This window comes from Vombatus ursinus, unplaced genomic scaffold (assembly GCF_900497805.2).
Source record: "Vombatus ursinus unplaced genomic scaffold, bare-nosed wombat genome assembly UNPS02014812.1, whole genome shotgun sequence".
Taxonomy (NCBI): domain Eukaryota; kingdom Metazoa; phylum Chordata; class Mammalia; order Diprotodontia; family Vombatidae; genus Vombatus; species Vombatus ursinus.
The window spans coordinates 81171278-81196918 of NW_020954590.1; the positions used below are offsets into that span (position 1 = coordinate 81171278).

General features: G+C 34.1%; 1 pseudogene; it reads left to right on the top strand.

The window, feature by feature from the left end:
• Positions 1–10418: 10418 nt before the first annotated feature.
• On the top strand, positions 10419–24483 carry LOC114054000 (annotated as a pseudogene).
• The last annotated feature ends 1158 nt before the right edge of the window (positions 24484–25641 follow it).

Consider the following 25641-nt stretch of genomic DNA (forward strand, 5'->3'; position numbering starts at 1 on the left):
TTTTCATTGATTCCAAAATATTCTTGACCTTTTGTTCTTCCAGAAGAATTTTGTCATTATTTTTTTTCTAGCTTTATAAAATAATTTTGGAGGTTTGATTGGTATGGCACTGAATAAGTAAACTGGGTAGAATTGTCATTTTTATTATTTTAGCTTGGCCTACTAATGAGCAATTGATATTTTTCCACTTGTTTAGATCTGACTTTATTTGTGTGAAAAGTGTTTTGTAATTGTGTTCTCATAGTTCCTGGCTCTGTCTTGGCAGGTAGACTCCTCCCAAATATTTTATATTGTCTGTAGTTATTTTAAATTCAATCTCTCTATCTCTTGCTGCTAGGTTTTATTGGGAATATATAGAAATGCTAATGATTTGTATTGGTTTATTTTATATCCTGCAATTTTACTAAAGTTGTTAATGATTTCAAGTCATTTTTACTTTTTAGTTGATTGTCTTGGATTCTCTAAGTATATCATCATATCATCTGAAAAGAGTGATAATTTTGTTTCCTTGCTGCCTATTCTAATTCCTCTAATTTCTTTTTCTTCTCTTATTGCTAAAGCTAATATTTCTAGTACAGTATTGAATAATAATGGTGATATCCCTTGTTTCATCCCTTATCTTATTTGGAAAGCTTCTAGCTTTTCCCTATTACATATAATGCTTGTTGATGGTTTTAGATAAATATTGCTTATCATTTTAAGAAAAACTCCATTTATTCCTATGCTCTCTAGTGTTTTAATAAGAATGGGTGCTGCATTTTGTCAAAAGTTTTTTCTATATCTATTGAGATAATGATATTATTTCTGTTACTTTTGTTATTGAAATGGTCAGTTACGCTGATAGTTTTCCTAATATTGAACAAGCCCTGCATTAAGTCCTAGCTGGTCATAGTGTATCATCCTGATGATAAATTGCTGCAATCTCTTTGATAATATTTTATTTAAATTTTTGTATCAATATTCATTAGGGAAATTGGTCTATAATTTTTTTGCTTTGTTTTGGCTTGTCCTGGTTTAAATATCAGCACCATATTTGTGTCTCTCTCTATATTATTTCTGACATTATAGTGTTCACATTTTTTTAACTTAAATTCCTCTGAGATATCTATTTCTTAATTTGATTTATTGATCCAGTCTTCAATATATTTTACTTATATAAATCATATCCTCTTTTAAATGTTACTGCTTTTTGCTTCTTTTCTTCCAGATTGTCCTTTCCTTCTTTGTATTTGCATTCCCAATAGGTTGTTCAACAACTGGTTGTCTTTTTTTTGTAATTTATCAAGGTGAAATCAAGTTTTTGCATTTCACCAATTATATGTAGGCCACAATTCTTTATAATTCTTATTTCTCTTTTAAACCATTCAGAAACATGATGTCATGGTTCTGTACTCTTTGAAAATACACAGGGTTTTCCACCTCATCAGGTGTTGAATCATTTTCCATTTTCTTGCACTATTTATTCATAGTTTCTAGACTTGTTTAGCTGATTTGGAGGATACAGTCCATTCTATTATCAATGTTTTCCCCCTTGATTTACCTCCTCATATGCAAAATCTTTAACTGAGTTTTTTTTTCCTTTTGAGATCTTTAGTGCTTTAAGTCTTTTTTCACTTTATATTCTCCTATTATTCATTTTCTTACTCCTTCCTCAGATTCAAGTAGTTATCCCTGGATCTAGATCTCAAAGCTATCTTGTCCTTCTCCCATTCTGGGGAATTAATGTTTCATAAGACTTGGTACATGTTCCAAGTTACTTCTTAGTCTATAGAGCCATTCCCAATTGGATCCCAGTCTGCTTTACTGCAGGCCTGAGGTATTCACCCACATACACATCTGGCATCTTTCCCTAGTTCCCTCTGTTCCTCAATTCTCTTATGTAGCTCTACAATAGCACAGAACATTGTCAAACTACTGTCCCTGCCAGTATTAGCTTCTCCCTTTTCCTTTTTCCATAAAAGAGAGAGAAGAGCAGGTTATGGGGGTGAAGGGAGAGAGGCAGAATTGAGTTCTATATGGGTTAATTTGTGCATTCCTTCCAGAATGTGTTATGTAGGATGGAGAAAAGTGTTATGTGAGCCTGATTGGGATTAGGAACTGTTTTTTTCTGTTGTGTATTGGGGTTTTAGTTCCTTAGGATTCTTGGTTTCTTAGCTCATAGAGATAACTAAATTTGTTTTATCTATTTCATATAATTCTTATTTTGGAGAGGTTTGAGAGCTTATGAGGAATGGAAAAAATGTCTAGTCTTCCAACTTGTTGGTCACATACCAGAAACTACACAATCCAACTTTTTAAAGTATTCTGGTAATTAAAATAAGGGAAATAAGCAAAAGTAAAAATGTCAATTCTTTGACTCTTTTTTAGAAAAGTTTTATTGATGGCAAACATTTGTGACAATAATGAGGACAAATGATCCCCAAAGCTTTCTCATGCAAGAAAATGCTTTATCTCTGTGCCAAAATATAGATACAGGCAACATAGCTTTAACATAAATTCATTTGAAAAACATTCCAATGAATAATGAGGAAAATGAGGAAATATGAGTAACCTCATATTATAAAACACTAAATAAAATAGCTAAGGCATAAAGCAATGTCACGGAGGATGTCCTGTCTGTGATGACATTTTACAGATGTTTGTATCTGTACACAGTTTGTATCAACTGCATCAAACTCCAGAACAACATATTATTTTTATTGTTATTTTTAAATTATCAAGCACTTATTTCTTCTCTGGGCCAACTTACCCCTGGGGAAAGCAAGTCAAACTCTTATAATAAGTATAGTCAAGCAAAAACAACTTCTGATTTTTACCATATTCAAAAACATGTGTCTCAGTTTGCACAATAGTACATCTCTCTGCTTGAAAGTGATTAGCATTTGTCACCATTGGTCCTCTGGAATCGTGGTTGATCATTACACCAATCATAGTTCTTTAGTCTTTCAATGTTGTTTGTCTACACAATCTTGTTGTTGTATCAATTGTCCTCTTGGTTCTATTCATTTCACTCTGTATCAATTCATACATGTCTTCTTAGGTTATTGTGAATTCATCTGTCTTTGTTTCCTATAACCCAACAATGAAATCTATTATTATTTAGAAAGGATTGGTTTGACCTACATGCTTGAAAAACAAAGTAAATTAAAAGAGTATATTGACCAAATTGAGAGACAGTGTAATACAGAAGATAGAGAGCTGACCTCAAAACCAGGAAGACTTAGGCTCACATCTCACATTTGACACATGCTTACTATGTGACCCTGGACAAGTCACATAACCTCTCAGTGCCCTAAAAAACTCCCTTAGACTGTAAGTTGCAAAGAAAATGAGAAGATGAGATGATAAACTGCAGAAGTAGGAGATATCTCACATATGAGTTCCTCATACTAATGAAATTACTGTTCCTATACTTATTGGCTATATTATGATACCCCCATGCATACTAAATCATTGCTTTCAGTCACTGTTTTTGCCTATTGATATAAAATTCATCTTATATAATGCCACATTCTCTCAGTGTTGATATTAAGTTGTGAAAAAATGGAATATGATGACCTCAGAAAATCTATACTGTAGGTAACCCATAGGGCAAGTATGCACACATCCCCAAGTAGAATGCAAACTGCTTGAGGACAAGTGTTATTTTTCATCTTGTCTTTGTATTTCCAGGACTGAGCACAGTGTTTTGCATATATTAAACATTAATATAAGTACTAAATATGGACACTGTTGAGCTTTTAAAGTCCTTCCAAACTTGGCTTCAACCTACCTTTCCACCATTTTCAAATAATACCTCCCTTACTTCATGGTTCAGACAAACTCAATTTTTTTGCTGTTTCTCACAGATCATTCCATTTCCCATTTCAAAGCTGTTGTCATGTCTAGAATGTGCTCACACCTCAGCTTTAACACTTAGACTGTCTAAATTCCTTCACAACTCTGATCATGTGGCACTTTTTATGTAAAGCCTTTCCTTATGCCCTCAATGGATAGTCTCCACCCAAATACCCTGCATTTGTTTGGTGTATATACTTATGTGTACATGTCTTCCCCAATAGTCTCCTTGAGGGCAGGAGCTGGTTCATTTTTGTCTTTGCTAAATGTTGTAAATAAAAATAGAAGCAGTAAGTAAGGCAATGCCTGTCCTTATGGAACTTCCATTCTATTGGGAAAAATAATACATAGAAGTAAACTGAGAAAGGTGGGGTAAGTGGAAAAAGTACCCATCTAAGGGCATGGTGAAGAAAGTCCTAAGATTCAGGAGTAGAACCTGAAAATAAATGAAGACATGAAGGGCCTGGACCCTTTCCTTAAAATGGAGGTTCTAGAAGGAATCAATCATCAGAGGAAAGAACCTCAGGGAAAGAATATACTAGTGTGATAAGACCAAGTAAAGAGTAACCTTCAAGGGTGAGAAGGTTGCAAGGGAAGAGTGAACTTCCAGAGTGAGAAGTATTTTTTGACATGTTGCAGATAGTCCAGAGAGTCAGGAGTGGATTCCAGAGAGAAATTAATATGTTCATTACCACTAAATGTAACCTCTTTTTGACTTTAAAGTCTTCCATATATTAAAAATGAAACTCAATATTGAAAATCATCAAGTTTGATTGGAACATAGAATTTCTGAAGGGGAGTAGCATGAAACAAAACTGGAAAGGTTGTGGAGAACCTTAAATGCTAGTATCAGTCAGTAGTTTATATTTTTATTCATTTAACACTGGAGAGACATAACATTGCAGCATCATAGAAATAGAACTGGAAGGGACCAGAAAGGCCATCTAGTCCATTCTTCTTGTTTGAAAAAGATGGGAAAATTTGGGCCTATGGAGCTTATGTGATTTGCCCTACATCACAAAGTGTGTAAAAACCAGAAGCAGGATTTGAAGCAGGTCTTTAAGTCTTTAGTGAAGGCTCTTTTTACTGTACTTGTAATTCATTCTTCATTTTTTAAGAAGACCAATGATATCATAATGTGTCTTGACTTGTGCTTGAATTATATTTAAGTGAGACAGAGTTGCTCAAAGTTGTCAGTCTCACTCTCTCTTCCAGTCATCAAAATCTACTGGCAAGACAACAATTAAGACAACTGGTGATGATCTAGAATGCAATGGATAAACTTGGTGTATTCAATGTCTGACTGAGCTCTAAGAATTCCACAGTGACTACTTCAGCTGCCTTCATGGCTGTAGAAACAAACTGTTTTCATCTGCCCATTCTGCCAAGGGAAGTTTTCATCTGCTTAGGATAGGTATCCCTCTAAATTACCAATGGGCTTGAGGTCTGTTGATTACCATCAACCTGGTTTAACCCATCTGACAACAGGGTTTACCAGGGTGTAGCTACTGTACACACTACAGGTTCTTGGAGACACAGGTGAGAGTTGGGTGACAGATAGACACCAAAGGTGGATGAACAGCCCTGAAAAGGGCTTAGCAAGCCCTCACACCAGAGGTGGTAGTCCTCCAATGACATCTAATATATTCCTACTGTACTTATATGTAGAAGAAAAAAATGTTCAGATTCATGGATTAAGATCATACAAACAACTATGTGAAGGACAAATTAGAGAAAGGAGATTGATTAGAAATCTCTTATAATTGTATAGGTGAGAAGATATGAGTATCTGAACTGGACTGGTTATAGTGAGAGTGAAGAGGAAGAAATCAATGGTGATTGGTAGGATATGTAGTGGGAGGGGAAATAAAGAGCTATAGTCTATTTAATGCTTATGAACCTGATGAGTGGGAAGATGGTAACATTATTAACAGAATGACTTTGAAGAAAATGAGTATTTTGTTTCAGATATGCTGAGATACTAGTGAGATACTCCAGTAAAGTTCCTTAACAAGCAGTTAGAAATAAAGGACTGGGGCTTTTGAACATGATTGGGAGTAGACATAGATTTTACAATCATTCACAAAAAGGTGATAATTGTCATCAGACACAATAAAAATTAACTTAACATGGTACACACTATGTGGCTATATAATTTAGAATTTTTTTAAAATTACAACTAAATATTCTAGGTAAAGTATCCTCTTGGTGATATGGACATATTTTTTACCTTTTCTCATTTCATCAGAATTTAGAATTCCCATTGTCTTCAGTGGGAATCTGGTTACTTTGGAGGTGTCAAGTAATATGAAAATCAGTCTTTCCAAGTGACAATAGTTGTGATAATATACCCATAATATAAACATTAATTTCTATTGTGAAAACTGTACATTGAAATGTCATTTATTTATTCACATTGAATTGGAAGTAGTCAAAAATATTCATTCTACTCCCCCTATCCCTACTTCAAAATCAATGGCAAAACTGATTTCACTATCTCACAAACAACTAAACAGTAGAGGGATTGGATGGCTCAGGAGATTGGTGATGGATTATAGAGCCAACCCCATCTAACACATTGATTTGAATTCAACAGTGTCCATAGTACCACCTGATGGAAGTTCTGTAATTCACATGAGGTAAGTTAATGGCCTTTACCACTGCGTAGTAGCCAGATATCCACTTTGCAATCATTACACCAATCCTCTTAACCAGTTAAATGTTGCAGTGATAGTTGCATGGGGAATATTTCTATAGAATTAACAGTTTCAGTTGAGAGGCCAAGGATTTAATGAGCATAGAAAATAAACTATCACTTGGAAATCCCAGAGAGGAAGTGTGGTTCATTGAACTGAACAATGTCCTGGATAATCACAGGCAGAGATTTCTAATTCTGGTTCTGTCCCAAACTCATTGACTATGTGTATTTGCATAGTTTTGGCAAACAAACTGGGATTACCTAGTTATCTGATGAATTTAGAAACGACCTATTAGTCAATCTGAACAATTTATCAAAAAATCAGACATGGGGTCATTTTTGTTAGTTGAAAGTTACTTTTGTTTTCTTTTTTCTTTTGCTTTTTTTCCTTTCATTTCCTTTCTTTTTATTCTTTTTTTTTTACTCTCTTCTTTTTCTTTCCTTGCTTGTTTTTTCTTCCTTGTTTCCTTTCTTGCTTCATTCTTTCCTTCTTTCTCTCCCTGGACTTTCTAAATTTTAGTTATTAGATTCTTTCTGAATTCATATAATCACAAAATCTCAGAGCTGGAAGAGATGTCAGTGATATGACCAAAACAATAATGCCCTCTTCAATATACTTGGTAATGGATCATCTGTTTCAAGCTCACTAGTGACAATTTTTAAAATACTTTAAAACAGCTAAGCTGCTGTGCATATCTACTCCTTAAGGTTTATTTTCCCAATCTTACTGGTTGGCTTTCACACAATGGGACAATAAGAATATCAGTAGTGAGAGTTCTGAGAAGCAACAATCACAGGATCATAGATTTGGAACCAAAAGGGATATTAGAGTTTATGTAACCCAACTCCATTATTTTATGTCTTAGGAAACTGAAACTAAGAGAGGTTCAGTGACTTACACAAGGTCATACATAAAGCAAATGGCAGAACCAAGCTTTGAACTCATCATAGATTCCAAATCTGGTTTACATTGTATTGTATCAGCCTAACCCAAGCTCAGCATAGGGTATTCATTCAAAGCATAATCCAAAATTATCTCTCTGTTATGAAACAAATGCTAAGTTTACTAGGACCTGGATCCAGAGTCCTAGAACCACTGGGATCTGTGGCTCTGTGGTTCTGGTACAGGTGCTTTAGTGCTCTTAATACTCCATGTAATTAGTCTTTTTTCTTTACTTTTGAAATCTAGGACAATATCTCTTCCCTTTCCAATTCTGTGCCCATCATCACATTATCTCTGAGAAAGAGAATGTTTCAATCACCCAGCTATGATTAATGCCTTTTTAAAATTCAGCAAGATGTTGGTATGATGAAAGGTATGAAGATCAGCTTTAAAATTATTGTTTATGTTTTCTGAAAAACAATGTGAAAATGTTCTGAAAAGTTTAAGTAACAGAAGTTTAAATTCCAGGAACCAAAACCAAACAAAAACCTGATCATAAAGGCAACACTCTGGCCTGTTAGCTTCAGGAATGGCTTTGTCATGAAACATGGAGGACTTTCATATAAATTACAAAAAATGCATTTTTAATAAAATAAATCTATTAATAGCTTCATAAATGCTAAAACAGCTACTAATTAATGATTTTGAGTATATAGGAACTTGAAACAATTACATATATGTATGTGTATGTGTATATATATATATATATACACATATAGATATATATATATGATTGGGAACATAGTATGAAGTCTGACAGGCCTTAATGTCTACATTTTATTTATATGGTTAAAATTATTTAAGTGTATTTTTAAAAATTTTCCAATGAGACTTATAATTTCATTTATATAGAGAACTTGATTAAGGATGCAATTAACTGTTCTGCAACTTCTAACAATCACCTGACGTATGGAGAGAGAAATAACCTCTTCCAGGGTCTCACAGGTAGTATGAGCAGAGGTAGGACTGGAAACCAAGTCTTCTTGACTCCAGAGCCAATTCACTCTTCACCATGCCATAGTGCCTCACATTCTGAAAACTGATTGCTTAAGTTGAAATGCTAGGAGATTTCAATCAATTAATAAGCATATATTAAGCACATAATGTTTCAGACATTGTTCTAGGCCATGATGATATAAAGAGAGAAATGAAATAATCTCTGCCCTTAAGAAACATATTTTATAGGTAGAGGCAATATGAGTACACAGAAACATACATTTTGAGTTACCTCTTCTTATTTTATATAGCTATATCAACATGTATATGCACACATATATCTATATCTATATACATCTATGTTTACATGCAAATATGTATATGGAGATATATAAAATAAGGGATCATATTTGGTAGAAAAGATCAGCACTAGAAACAGGATAATCAAATTATTCATTTAGAAGGTGATGCTTGAAGAAAATTAAGGATTCTAAGAGGTGGAGATGAAGAAGAAATATATCCCAGGTCTGAGTGACCATCAATGAAAAGACATGAAGGTGGGAGATGTTAAGTCTTGTGTAAGAAACAGTAAGAAGTACAATTTGGTAGTACCAAGAAGTGACTCCTTGAATTTATAATTTATTACAGAGAATGGGAAGGAAGGAGGAAAGTTACTGGGTATAATTTGCAATGAGCTCTAGATTTGGGGAACAGAGATTTCCACAGGTTCAAAGAAAGTAGAGGTAGAATAGGTAGATTATTAAAAGGATAGTCAATGAACAAGTAGAAAGTGAAACAATGATCATACAAAATGTAACTTCATCTTTAACATGTCATACAAGATTAATCTACTTAATTTTTTAGGATATGGTGACTAGACATCATCAGGGAAATAACACAAATATACTTTATTAAGATATTAGCAAAGCATTTTACAAAGCCTTTTTGATATTTTGCAAGACAGTTTAGCCTAGAAGTTAAGAGAAGTTCTCAAAAACGAAATCCTGAAATCAGAAGAAGAAAAATTCTGAATAGAAGTCTGTGCCAACCAATATAAATAAACAACTCATTGACCAGCTCATTTTAAATAGACATGAAAGCAAGGACAAGTAGCAGAGGATAAATACAAAAACAGAGCATTGTGCTATAATTGTAATGTCGGGAGTGCTAGAATGCAGAATAAACTGAGGACAGACAGGAATGCTGACAATATCAAAAAGTTTGTTTGTTGGTTTATAGCTATATTGTGGAAAAGAGGAATATATTTTAAAAGGGATAACCATTTTTGGTGTTGGTGGGATAATAATAATGAATGACAAAGAGAATGCAGAGCCCCTCAACTCTTCTTTTTCTGCTATTTTCCATTAGTCTACATAAATTCCTACTTTGATGCCTCATGATGTCATGGAAGTAACCCTATATTCTCCAATGCCACGCTTGCAGAAAACAACTGTGGAATATGCTGCCATGCGGGAAAGGCTTAGAAAGAGACCATATATGTTTTCCAAGTACAAGCCCACCTAAGGATGGATTGGTTCATCATTAGCCATTTGGCCACTTGATAATATATTATCTGACCATGAAACCCCATGAAACAAAGAATACCAAATTGTCTTCAGAACATTATTCCTCTCTTCTACTTTCAGTAGAGATATTGAAAGAGTGGTGGAAAAGGGGGGCAGGAATTGTTAAATACACACGCACACACACACACATAGTTCTTAGATTATCTATTAATGTTAGCTACAGTATTGGCTAAATGCAAGATATTTGTCCAATAACCAAAGAATAGAAATTATGCTGAAGAAACTGAATCATACATGAATGCACGAATGCAAGCATAGATAAAAAATCATTTTTTAAGTGCTCACTTTGTAAAAAACACTGTGGTGAACACTGGGGATACAAATACCCCCTTCTCAAAGAACTCTTATTCTAATGAGGGAGACAACATATATGATGCAAGACATTTGGAAAGACTCAGTGTGTTAGAATTTAATGGCAATGCGGATGGTAATGCACCTTTTTAATGCTATTTCCATTGACAATTCTCTCTGTGTTTCTAATTTTGAAACATTTGACAGTGAAAAAACAACTTAGGGGATGAGAAATTTATTTTCAGGATCTTCTGTGGCTATGGTTCTTGAGAAATTGCAGGTTTTGGTAACTGTACATAGTTTGGAGGTCATTATCTCCAATAAGGATTTCTCCTTTCAATGATGGTTATGGGGGCTAAATTGAAATAGAACCAGGGGTTTGGGGAATACTACTATTCCCAACACACTTGGATGTTGGGTCCTGAGATTTTTCGCAGGATCCAGTGGAAGATTGTGGTTGAAATGTAAATGTTAACACTAAAAAAAAAATTTAATAATGAGTTGGCTTCAGCACACTCTTTGGGAAGGACTCAATGTTTCTCTCCATATAACATTGCCTCTCTTCTACCACCAGAATGCTATGAGTCAGGAAATAAGTCAGGCCAAGAGAAGAGACTGGTTCTGGATGAAAACTGCCTTTTGAATCTGTCCTAGATTAGAGACACACAGCCAATTGAAGATAATTCTTTTCATCATGAAGTTAGCAGATCAGAAAGGGCAACTGAACATGTGTACTTGCTCCAAGGTCTACATGGGGTTTGTATCAGTTGAGCACTTTGTGTAAACTCATAAGCACATGGGACATGTCAGTCCCTTGTTACACCAGAATCTATTAAAGAGATAGTAAACATCTAGATGAGGAGGTAAGTGATGACAACAAACCGACGTGGCTTTACCAAGAACAGATTATATCACAATATCCTCATTTTCTTTTTTAACAAGATTATTAGCCTAAATCAAAAGAACTGTTATGGATTTACTTTACCTAGAATTTAGAAATTCATTTGCTAAAATTTCTCATGTTATTCTTGTTGAAGATATGAAGAGATACAAGAGAGACAATAGAATGATTATGCTATAGGTGGATTCAGAACTGGTGGAATAACTGGACCCAAAATGTTATCATTAATGGATTGATGCCAAATTGGAGAGAGATTTGTAGTGGAGTACTCCAAAGGTCTATGCCTAGCTTTGTGTCATTTACCATTTTTATAAATGATTTGACAAAAGGATAGATGGCATGCTCATAAAAGTTTCAGTGCTAACACACTGGATGACCCAGTCAGTATCCAAAAAAGATATTAACATGGTCAAAAAATGAGCCAAATCAAGTAGGATGAAATCTAATAAGTTTATATATATATATATAACCTTACACTTGGGTTCCCAAATTAACTTCAGAATTACAAGGTGTGGGAACCATGGATAAAAAGCAGTTCTTCTGGGAAAACAAATCAAAACAAACAGAAAAATAACCTTGGGTTTTTCATGGACTTCAAGCTCAAAAGGAATCAATAATGTTGTATGACTTCCTCCAATGGTATTCCAACTTAAATTATGTTAAAAGAGACAAAGTATCAAGCACTAGAAAAGTAATGGTTCTACTGTTTTCCACCCTGGTCAAACAACATCTAGTGTAATGTATTCTGTTCTTGGCACCACATTTTTGGTGGAGCATTTATAAGCTGGAAAATATTCAAAAGAGGGTAACCAATATTATTAGTGGCACAATATTATGGCATATTAGGATCAACAGAAGGAAGAAGTGTTTAGTCTAGAGAAAAGAAAATTTATGAGACACATGGATGTTTTCAAATATTTTAAGGGCTTCATATTGGAAAAGGATTAGACTTGTAATGAGTGGGCAAAAACCACAGTAGAGCATAGGATAGAAGTTGAGAAGAGACAAATTTAAGCATGAAGTCAGGAAAAACTATTTCAGAAATAAAGTTATCTGAATTTACAATGATTGGTCTTGGGAAAGGATGATGATGATGATGATGGTGGTGGTGGTGGTGGTGGTGGTGGTGATGATGATGATGATTATAAGCTTCCATTTATATAGGACCTGCTATGTGCCAGGTACTGTGCTAAGCTTGTTAAAAAAATATTATTTCATTTTCATCCTCACAGTAACTTTGGGAGGTAAGTGTTAGTATTGTCCTCATTTTACAGTTAAGGAAATTGAGGCAAACAGAGGTTCATTGACTTTATCGGGGTCATACAGCTACTAAGTGTCTGAGGTGGAATGCAAACTCAGTTTTTCCTGATAACAACCCCAGTACTCTATCTGTTCTGCCACATAGCGGCCAAAAATTGTGTTCTTCCTCACTAAGGATGACTACAAACATAGGCTCTATTACCATTTGTAAGATATATTGTAGTTGAAATTCCTCATCATGTTCTTATTGGGTTGAATGGCTTTGGAGGTCCTTTTCAACACTATAATTCCTTTAGTGTCTACTCAATACTTCATACACCTATCAGTGTCAGAAAGAATTTGACTATGTTCTTTTGACCACAAATCCAGTGCTCTTGTTATTGTACTATGCCCTCTTAAATCTGTATATTCTATCACTCTTTCAAGTACTAAAGCTTCATAAGAAAAATCTGGGTATCTCAGGCATAGGTGAAGTGTATTTGTGGTATAAGAAAATCTTCCAGTTTCCAAGGAAAAAAATGCTTCCACCAAGAGGAGCCTTGGTGCCTAATATACTTTAACAGGACACAAACATTTCATTCAATCCTTATAGACAAACCTAAAAATGCAAAACATCTTGGAATAGGTAATAAAATTATAAATAAATAAAATAGATAATAAAAATAAAATTCATGCTAAGATATGTAACTAATATCAGATACATTTTTATTAACAAGCTACTTTAGATTGGAAAACTGAAGGAGCAGAAGATGACTTGATATTTGCATCAAGAAGGAGAAACCATAAAGATCAGAAAGGGAGAACAATAGGAGGCATAGAGATGTCTTATATACTCCAGAATATTGTTTGAGTCTGATCTTGTGAGAAATTAATGGAATTATTGAGAGAAAGTAAGAGAAAAAAGAGATATGCATGCAAAATACACACACTCAGACACACATATATATACACATGTACATGTATGTATGTGGTAGAACATAGGAAATAGGATACTGTATTCTTCTAGCAACATCAGTTGGTGACATGTTTTGCATTATATTGTTATAATATGTTATGCTGTTATATCATTGTAACACCTACATTTCTGTAGAGATGAGAAATGCTCAAGAAACATTATCCCAGACTCTACTAGTTGGTGACATTTTGGATTATGGTGTGTTTTTGGAGGTTTCTGGGAGAAAGGAGATGTCAGTTCAGTTCAGTTCCAATCTAGATTTTAAGTTTAGAGTGTAGAGAGTTTAAGAGTTCATGGAGGGGCAGCTAGGTGGTACAGTGGATAGAGCACTGGCCCTGAAGTCAGAAGGACCTGAGTTCAAATCCGGCCTCAGACCAAACACTTGACACTTGCTAACTGTGTGACCCTGGGCACGTCACTTAACCCCAATTGCCTTTAAAAAAAAAAGAGGCTTGTTAAGAATCAGAATGTGTTTGAGCTAAAAAAATTAATTAACAAAAAGAGTTCATGGAGTTTCAGTTTGTCTTCCACCTTGGGACCATGTGAACAAGCAAGGATCAAGTAGGTTCTAGTTGTCCTCATACTTGCTGACTGACTCTTGTTTTAGAATAGACTCAGGCTAACATCTTGTGGAACCTCCAGGCCCTTTGAACTCACAAGGACCTTGGGATATATCTCTGGGGAATCATTTTCTTAAAATCAGAAAAGAACAAATGGAAAAGAGAGAAAGGTGCCCAAGGTGTCTAGCTGAGTTCACTCTTCCTATAGAATCTACCCTTGGTGTCATCATATTTGGACTCACTCAGCATTGCAGAGTTGACTGAGGATAGGCCTTTTTCATTTCCTCCATCTGAAACATAGTAATTCTTTGACCTTGGGAAAGTCTCTCAGTGGCCCAGGAAACTCTCAAAGACTATAAAATGTGAACTTGTTAATTTATACAGTCTTCCTTCAAGAATAAGACCAAGAGCTACCTCCCACAATACACTTTTCTGATAATCCCAACTATTATTTTCTTTCCCCACCCCCACTGAGATGACTTTGCATAGTTTGCATTTATTTATCTGACTATATTGTTTGTTCCCAGGAAAACATAAGATACAGGAAGGAGGGACTATTTTGTTTTAGCAAAGTGCTGGACATAGAGGAGATATTTAAGAAATATTTGTTCAATGAATTAATGAATGAATTGATGAGGGAGTTTCTACATTGGAGTTTCCCAAAATGGAAGATTTTGACAGAGATAGATAGATAGATAGAAAAAAGATGGATGGATGGGTAGATGGATGGATGAATAGTCAGATAGACAGCTAGATAAATAGATAGATAGATGAATGGATGGATAGGAAGATAAGTAAGTGTATATATATATACTTATGTATATCATATATATGTATGTAATATATCCATGTGTATATTCAGAAATAAAAGTATACATATATATGCTCAGATGTGTAATATACTTGTATATATAAATGCATATATGCATTATTACAAATGAAGGTATATGTATATATGTCAGTATTTATGAATCTCTCTCTGTCTCTCTCTATATGTATGTATATATTGTATACCTGTACACAAATGCATATGTGCATGTATACACACACATATATGTGTGTGTGTGTATATATAATATATAAGTATATATATATAAGTGTGTGTATATATATATATATATATATAAACATATACAGGGAATACATGTGATTTTGCCAGAGTAAGAAATACACACATACATGTGAATAAATACATATGGGTCTCTTTATATGTACGTATGCAATATACACCTTTCTACCCATATGTGTGTAGCTACATATGAGTATATATAAATGAAAGAGATTAGAAGAAGATTCTTGCATATTTTTGAGTATAAATATATTGAACATGCATAGTTATAATAGGTAGCATGCAAATAAATCAATCAAATTTATATGGGACTTTACAATCTCCAAACTGCTTTCTTTACAACAAACTTCTAAGGTTGGTAATATTAATATTTTTAGACCCATTTCATAGATGAGAAATAAAATTAGAGTCATTAAGTGACTTTTCCACTATCACATAATTATTAAACATCAGAGCCAAGGACTTGAACTCATCTCCAAACTCTCTCAAGTCTAGTCCTCTTTCAACTTGAGCATATGATTGAATTCCTGGAATCTTTTTATTCTGTCTGCTACGTCCTATAAAGTAGAATTGTTTACTGCTTTTCTTTTTTTTCTTTTTTTTTTTGGCTAGGCCATGAAGTTAAGTGACTAATCCAGGGTCACACGGCTAGTAAGCATCAAGTGTGTAAGGCCGGATTTGAATTCAGGTCCTCCTGACTACAGGGCAGGTGCCCTATCCACTGTGCCACCTAACTGCCTCATTTACTGCTTGTCAACACACACAGAGACATATATATAATATATATGTGTATATATAATGTATGTTTGTGGGTGTATGTATATATATGTGCTTGTATAAATATATATGTGTATATGTATATGTATATGCGTGTATATGTATATGCATGTTTATATATGCGTATGATACTAATGACTTAAAACACGTCAGAAGTTAAATTTAAAATATTTTGAAATTATTATTTAAATACATTCATTTGGTATAATGTATTTATTTTGTTTTTAGGTCTATAATTAATGAAAATCATCTGATTATTTACTTAATAGTCCTATAAACAAATATACATATTAAATTACTAATTAGAGCAATAACACATTTTTCAGTAAAAACAAAAGAATTTTTTTTTCAAATGTGTGGTTTGTGCCTTCTGTACTCAAAAATGTATCCAAAAAATTATTCAAGTTATTTTAGAACATTGTTTTCACATTTTTAGTAAGTTATGTTTTCCCTCCTTTAAAAATAAAACCCCCTAGGCTGAATATTTCCCAGCTTTTTAAGATTTTTTTCATAAGTAGTATTTCAACCTTTATTTACTACTTTCTAGTCCTGAGCTGTCTCAAACAGACACAATGTCTCCAATAAGCATTTTAAAAACCTCTATGAGGAAGAAAGTATGACTTCCTGAGACCCATTGCACCCCATTGACCATCTGCACAGATCTAAATGATAACAATTTTTTTGAACTTAAACTTAAATCTTTTTTTTTTGTGACTTCTTACATTGCTCTTAGTTACGCACTTTGAAACCTAAAATAGTGGATTTAATTCCACTTTTATATAGATGGAAAGATTGGTAAAGTACTTATTATGTGCCAGGTACTAGATTAAGCATTGGGGAAGACAGTCCCTGCCCTCAAAGAGTTTACATTCTAATGAGAGATGATGACATGTAAAGGTAAGTTCAAAATAAGGGGGGGAGGTTGTTACAGGTTGGAGGTGACTAGGTGGTGAAGTAGTGCCCTGAATCAGGCTAAAAGAAGGCAAAAGTTCATGGATCAGGGCCTAAGTAAGTACCAGGGGCTCAATCCAAGTTTCTAGGAAGGAGGAGGTGATGATAATGTTCATAGTAAAGGCAACATGATTCAAAAAGTTGAAGATAGCTATTACGTCTTCTAAATACTTACTTTCAGACCAACATTTATACCATTTCTTCAATAGATCCCCTTATGACATGGTCTTGAGTCTCATTAGCTTCCTTTCTTATATAACTTTCAATGCTATCTACTTTGTAAATGCTCCTTTTAAAATATGTTGCTTTGACCAGGCCTTAGTATAAGACAGCAGGAGTGTCATCTCCATCATTCTGGGCATTGTTCTTCTTTTAATGCATACTATTTTAACCATAGTATAGCTCATTATATACATATGTCTTTGTATATATGTGTATATTCTCAAGAACACAATGTCAATTCACTTATGTTTATGAAGGTAAGATGTCACTTGTATTTACAAAAATTCTAAATAATTAACATTGGATCACAGATGTCACATTAGTAGGAATCTTTGTGGTCATCCAGTCCAACTCTCTTATTTTGCAAACTAGGGAAATGAAGCAATATAGTTGAAGTAATTTGCCTAATGTCACACAGTCAGAAGTAGAAGAGTTGGAATTTGAAATCAACTTGTCTGACAACAAACCAAGCCCTCTGTCCACTCAAGCACACTACTTAGGAAGGGTCTTAGCAACCACAATCCAGATATTATGGAATTAATTGTAGCAGTTGCAATTCAGATGGCCTTGCTACATTACGCTATTGATAAAAATATTACATAAAATAAAACCAAGAGTATGTCCCCTGGGATATTTCACTAGAGAGTCTCCTCTAAGTCAATGTTGGTCCATTAATGATTACTCTTTGGGTCCAGTTATTGAACCATTTCCAGATCTACCAATAATTTAGACAAAGGTTTCCAACCTTCAGAGATGACTCATAAGAGGGCACATATTTGTTTTAAGGGGCCTATTAATCCATATACACAGTCCTTGCTCTCAAGGAACTTAAAGTCTAATGTGGCTAGACAACATGCAAACAGCTGTGTCCAAACAAGATGGAGGATAAATTAGAGGTAATCAGCAGAGGAGAGATACTAGAATTAAGAGGGTTTGATAAAGGTTTCTTTGGGCCAGATACTAGCATGGATGGTTATGTTGGGCCTGAAGGAAAGGAGACTGAAACCCAACTAGGGTCATTCTTCTACCCCAGAAGCTACTTGAGGTGGAGGCTTTAACTAGCAAACTTTATGTGCCCCAATGTGAGGAGGGAGATACAGTTTTGCAGCCCAGTTTAGGGTCACTGACAAAGTGGAAAAGAGCAAGAAGGGAGTGATGAGGAAATACAATATGTATGTGTATATATGTGTACACACACACACACACACACACACATACACACACACTCACACACACTAATAATACCAGATACCCAGAGAAATATCTGATAAAACATCAATGTATAAGATGACAAATCAACAGACAGTATCCTTAAAACAAAAAGAAGCATATATAAAACCTCAAAGAGAACTCAAGGTTCTCTTTAAAATATTATGAAAGAAAGTGAACTAGTAATGTCTGCTGACAGACAGAATCTTGTGAACTTCCTAGTGATCATAAAAAAAAAGAAAGCCCACAATGAAATTAAAAGCAGAGTAAAATTCATAAAAGAAGGAAGGAACAAAAAGAGGTCAGAAAATAAAGTGCTCAATGCATAATTTAAATATATAAAAAAATTTAATCCACAATGTAAAATATCTCTATAAAAGTGTGACATGAAAAGATCTGAAACACAAATATACTGAAATGGAGGAAAGTTTGTAGAAGAGAAGTAAAAGTCAATAGCATTTAAAGAACACATGATTTCTATAGAAGACAAAACAACTGACCTTGAAGACGGGATTCACATAGATGAATGAAAGATCATAAGTTTCCAAGAAGAACATGAGTTCGAAAGCCTAAATGTTATAATCAGGATGTAATTTGAAAGAAAAACAGTCCAGAACTTCTGAATACAGAAAACAAATATTGAACATCCAGAAATGACTACTATGAAAAAAAAAACAGGCTTCAAATCCCAAAACAATTACTATATCTATGTTGATATAGATATATGTGTGTATTATATATATATATATACACATATATATATGCATATCAGTTAAATTTATCAATTTAAATGAAAATCTTTAAAAGATTTAAATGGCCAAGAAAAGTTCTTCAAACACAAAGGAAATTTGAGTGACAAGATTATTCCACAGTCACAAGAAATCACAAAATGGAGTAGAAAAATACCTTCTGAAAAGCTAAAGAACTTATAAATGTAAGCTTATAAATAGAAAATTGATTTCATTATTTAACATTTTCTATATAAATGTATGTATTTGCCTTTCCTCTTTTTCTGTTGTTTCAGTTGTTTGCAAGTAAAATTACCTGTTAAACAAGGGTTTTCAGGTTTTGGTTTTGAAGGAATGAAAAAGTATATTTCCTTTTGTTAGACATTGACTTTTTTTTTATTGGTGAATAGGTTTAGTTTTGCAGGATATGTAATTTTGCATTTCAGCTCAAGCTCATTTGTATAGAATTTAACTAGTTGGAAGGAAAGGAGCCCCCCAAAATTTCCAGGAGATTGTGATAAATACAAAAGAATGGACTAAGCAAAATATCACAAAAAGTTCAAAGAGAGACAGACAGAGACAGTGAGCGAGAGGAAGAGAGAGAGAGAGAGAGAGAGTTCACATTGAGAGATATAGAAGACCTTCACCAGTTTCCTGGAGGAGGTGGCTCATAGTCTTTCTTTCTCTTCTCCTGCTTTTATACTAGGTGACTTCAGTATGCATAATGATATTTCCACAAATAACAGAACTTCCTAGTTCTTTATCCATTTTAATTCCCATAACCTACTCCTGCCTTAACTATAAACAGAGATGATCATATTCTTGATCTCACTAGCACACACAAATTTCATATTTACTTATTCTCAAACTCTGACATTACTTTGATCATTATCTTTTGGGATTCCATCTTTCCCTACTTATTATCACCTCTAACTCTAATTTTCGTCCTTACTGTGACTTCCATTTTTTCCTCTTCTCAATTCTCACACAGACCATAATTGCTGCATGGGCTACAACTCTTCTCTCTTCCCTAACTCAACCCCATGGTGTATCAATTCAACTCTTTGCAATCTTCTTCTCTTGAATCCCTTGCCTCCTTGTCCTATCACTGATTTATATTATACCAAACCTTAACCCTGTATTATTCCCATAATCTGTTTTTTTTTTCTTCTATTGCTGTATTGCTAAATTGAAGAAGAGGAAATAAGGAAACAATTTTGACTGGGTGCACTAGAAATGTACATCAACTGGGCCCTTAGCAAGACAAATATTCTCTTTTATTTTGAGTCTCCATTCTACTCACCACATTGGCCATTCCAAACTTCATCATTCCTCACCTTTTCATGCCAATTTCCCATTTTCTCTCACCTCCTTCCTAATAGTAAGGATCTTGTCACATACTATACTAAAAAAATTTGAAATGATTTACAGAAAACTCTCTTCTCCTCTCTCCCTCATCTCAAATAACTTCCTCCACTATTTCCTTTTTTCACTCTGGTCTCAGATGTATATGTATTTATAAATATGTATGTATGTATGAACGTATATATAGTACATGTGTGTATATATTTTCCTCATACTTAAAAATCTTCATGGGATCCTAATATCTCACCTAATTATTTTTCTATATCTCTCCTCCCCTTTATAGACAAACTCTTTGAGAAAGTTGCCTAGGCTTAATGCCTCCACTTCCTCTCCTCTTACTTGATTCTAAGCCCTCACCTATTTGGCTTCTAACCTTATTGTTCAACTAAAACTGAATTCTCCACCAATAAACTCTAAATTGTCAAATGTAAAGTCTATTTCTTGATATTGATCTCTGAAGCATTTGAGATATTATTACCTTCTAGATACTTTCTCTTTTCCATTTTTTTCACAATGTTGCTCTATCCTGGTTCTCCTAGTTCTACTGTTTCTTCTTAGTCCCCTTTGCTGAAATTTCACTCATGGTACACCCTGCCCCAAGGCTCTGTCTTGGGCCCTATCTCTTTTTAATCTATTCTATACTATCTCCCTTGTTGATCTCATGAGCTCACATGGATTACATGATCATCTTTATTCAAATGATTCTCAGAAATACATATTTAGCACTTGTCTCTTTCCTGAGCAGAGTCACATATCACCAGCTGCCTCTTATACATCTTTTAGACATGGATTTCACCATTTTAAAATCAATATGTCCAAAACTTGTTATATTGTACCCAAAACCTCTCCTTTTCAGAAGTCTCCATTTAAGAGTCCATATAGCTTATATGGTGTAAAATCTTGTTATTTCTACATTTATAATATCTCATTTGTATCACCTTCTCTCCACTCATAAGGTTTCCACTCTAGCTCAGACCCTCATCACCTGTCCCCTGGAATATTGCAATAGCCTTCTAACTAAAATCCCCTTACTTAAGTCTCTCTTCATTCTAATCTATATTTTAATTACTTTTTGTGTTCTGTTGGCAACTTTGTCTTATTTAGAAAAAAATAACTACCTCTACATAATTGAGTTTTTGATTAATATTCTTTCTACCTTCTAACTTTATTTTAAATAGATATTATTGATACCTTTTGTCTTTATATCACTTACATTTATTCCGCATAACTTATCTTTCTCCATCCTATAAGGACTTCCCTTATAATAAAAAAGTGTACATGAAAAAAGAGAAAGAAGAGAAAAAATTCACCCAAACTGATAAATAATTTTAAAACAATTCTTATATTGTACTTAACGTTCCACATTCATAGAAGCCTTACATTTGCAAAGGATGGGGAGAGTAGTATTCTCATATCTTTTCTTTGGGGCTGGTCAAGCTGATTTTTAAATTTTTTTTAAAAGTAATTTTCAATTGTTTCATGGCTTTTGTTTGTTCTATTTGCATTTTAGACATAATTGCATTCTTGTTTCCCTGACTCTGCTTACTTTGTTTTGCATCAGTTTCTGTAAGTCATTTCGTGCTTCCCTGTATTTATAATGTTTATGGTTTCTTACAACACAATAATATTTCATTGTGTTTACCTAGCACAATTTATTCTCCCATCATGAATTTCTACTTCATTTTCCATTCTTTGATACCATGAAAATGCCGCTAAAGTATATTGTTATATGTGGAGCATTTCTTTTCATCAATTGGTAGGTTATGCTTATCAATGAGCTCTTCAGGTTAAAAGGTATGAACATTTTAGCCACTTTAATTTCATAATTCCAAAACTGTTTTCAAGAATGATTGTATGAATTCACAGCTTTATCAATGGTGCATTACTTTCCCTCTTTCTGCAACCCATCCAACAATGATTATGCCAGTCTTTAGTCATCTTTGTCAATATGCTAGATGTGATGTAAAGCCTCATGTTTTTATTTGTATTTTTCTTATTAATTGATGATATGAAACATTCTTTCATATGGTTATAGTTTCAATACTTTTGAGAAATTCCTAACATTTATTTTTTCATGTTTAGCTAAGTATTTACATTATTCCTGACTCTTTTTTGTCTAGGCAATTATATTAGTATTTTTTTCTATTTTTTAATCATTTCAATAATTTTTTATAATTATTGTTTTACAATATAGTTTGATGTCTGGAAATGATACTCTTATTCCTTTTTTTATTTTCATTATCTCTATTGACCTAGAAAGTTTATTCCTCCAAATGAATTTTGTGATTATTTTATCCAATTCTATAAAGTTTCTCTTTGGTAATTTTATTGGTATAACATTAAAAAAGAAAATTAACTTTTATAGCATTATTATTTTTATTACATTGACATGGCCCACAGATGAGCATTGAATATTCTTATAGTAATTTAAATTACTCTTTATTTCTTTGTGGAGCACTTTGTAATTAAATAAATCCATGTATCATTTGTGCTTTGACAGATTTATCCCCAGATTTTGTTCAATTTGGAGATATTTTGAATGGGATTTCTGTGTCTATTAGTGCTTCTTGGATTTTTTTTAGGTATGATTTTGAAATACTATTGATTTTTTTGTGAATTTATATTGTAGCCTGAACCTTTGCCAAAGGTATTGTCTCGTTTTGTTTTTTGTTTATTCTTTAGAATTTTATAAGTAAACTCCCTCGGTATAAGCAAATAGGAATAATTTTATCTTTTCTTCACTTCTCTTTATGCTGTTAATAGATTTTTTTTCTCTTATTGCTATATTTCTAGAATCATACCAAATAATATCAGGAAGAGAGGGCACTTTTTTTGGGAAAAATTAGTAGATTTTCACTGCCTATGATACTTGGTTTTGGTTTTGGATACGTATTTTTAACAACATTAAAAAATTCCTCTATGCTTATGCTTTGTAGGGATTTTTAGCAGAAATCAGTGTTAAATTTTGTAAAGGTGTTTTCTGCATCTATTGAGATAAACAATTATTTTGTATGTTTTTGTTTTTAACAATATGTGTTATGTTGGTTGTTATTATGTTGATTGCATCCTTGGTATTAATCCAAGTTAAAAATCAATGAATTATTGGATAAATTGCATTAGAATATTTCACAGAATTTTATTTAAATTTTTTGAATGGATATTTAGTAATGATATTGGTCTGTAGTTTTCTTTTTTTGCTTGATACACCCCTGGTTTGGATCTCCCCCATACCCCTTCAAATACCTTTAAAAATTACTCTACACAAATTCTAAAGCAGCAGAACCAACAAAAAGACAAAATGAAATGAATTTCCAGGCCAAGTCAATGTGGAAGGTTGACAGGAAAGGTTTGTTGCACCAGTGTGAGAGAAGAGTGCATTCTAGCTCAGGCCACACCATCACAGACTGGGCTTCAACAAACCCAGAACAGGCCTCAGGGCAACTGAATCACTGGCAGCAGTGGCAGTTTTGAGACCTCTCAGCCCACAGACACCAAAGACCACTTAGAAGGTAAGGAGGAAAGGTGTGTCACACTTGGGTGATAGTGGAGCATAGTGCAGTGCAGCCCCATCCACAGTATCAGTTGCTTCTGAAGCTCTCAGACCTCAGACAGTAAAGGAGTTGAACAACTGGTTAGAAAGAGATTACAGGGTGGGGAGGATCCCAGCCCTAAGATCATGGCACCCAGCAGAGTCATGGCCTCGGGTGAAGGGGACGGTGGCTTCAGGCCGTGGCTGGATGGGCACTGCAGGTGCTTAGGGTGGATTGGGCCATGCATGGTGCTTACATCTGGGGCATCCTGCAAGAGGACGATGAGAAGGACAGGCTGGATGCTCTACAGGGCATCCTGGCCACCTTCCTGCAAGAAGTCTCATTCCTTGATATCTGCAGGGAAATTGTCGAGCAGTGGTTGGAAACCGAGAATGTTGTCACAAAAAAGAAAAAAAGAAGATGAGGTGCAAGCCATTGTCACCCTTATCAAGAAGCTGGCACAGATTGTGGTGAAGCCCAAAATGGTGTCAGAGGAGGAGAAGCAATGGAAAGCTACCCTGTTGGCCCAGTATGTCAATGTGACAGATGAGGAGGATGAAGCAGATGAGAAGGATGGTTCAGTTGCTATGACAATGAACATTGAGTCTGAAAAAGGTATCCTTCTCTGGTGTCTCTCCTCCAAAAGCTTCTTCGGTCTTTCCTGAGAATAATGACTTCCATGTTACGTCATGTTATGGGGAGTAACAGGGAGAGTGAATTTCAAGGGGATTCCAAAAGCCCAGTTTATTGAATATTGTGCCTGGTGCTATGGGAGCAATACAAAAGAAACTAAAGAATTATCTCTGATTATCTCTATCGTATCTCTAGGGACCTTCTACATTAGCTGGCAAGGCAGCATTCACTCATCAAACAACAAAGAATGCTTCTATAGATTAACGAGTAAAAAGGATATATTTAAAATTAAATATGTAAGTATTTAGGGGAAGGCATTGAGAAGTCAGATGACATCTGATCATGGAAGGATTCCTGGAGGATGCAGACTTGGAAGTGTTTGACTGAGGAAAGGAATAGATTAGGAGGAAGGAATAGATTAGGAGGAATAGGGAACAGCAAATAGCAAGATACCAAGACAAAACAATTAAATTGTGTTTAAGGGGTAAAGAGTACTTGACTAGAGCAGACAGCCAAAGTTTGCTGTTAGGTCCTCAAATTTTGAAGCAGCTTAGCTAGGTATGTTTTTTTTTTAACTGTGGTAGAACTTATTCAGATCCTACTAAAGTTCAGATTCTGTAACAATTGGAACCAGGGCTAGGCTGACTTTTATCGGTACTATCTGAAAAAAGCATATTATTAAATTAAGCAAATTATTGAGGGTATAAACAAAAATTTAACCAAGAAAACATTTCAAATACTTGAGCAGCACCTATCTGAAATACAATATCCTAATTATATAGGACTTACATTAAAATATTTATCTACAAATATTGTGTATATATGTGTATATATGTGTAAATATATACATATATAAATAAGTACCTATATTTATGTTAAAATTTTATTTCAGTGGGCTTATGTTCTCCCTGATGTGGGTATTCCCTCTATTAGAGAAGAGCACAGTTTCTTCACCATAAATCCTCCATGGGGTAGGGGGCACTACCTTATGTATTGTGGGTCTCATGTAGGTCTGTTTAAAGTTGTTTTACACCATATGGGTTGTCCACCAGTTATCCTTCACTTTCACTTCATAAGTAGCCTACCTCCTTTTATAGACATAGTTTCCATAACATCTTTTATAAGATGTCAAAGTCATTGTTGGCAATATGCTGCAGTTTATCCCCATTTTGTGTCTCTTTACTATGCTT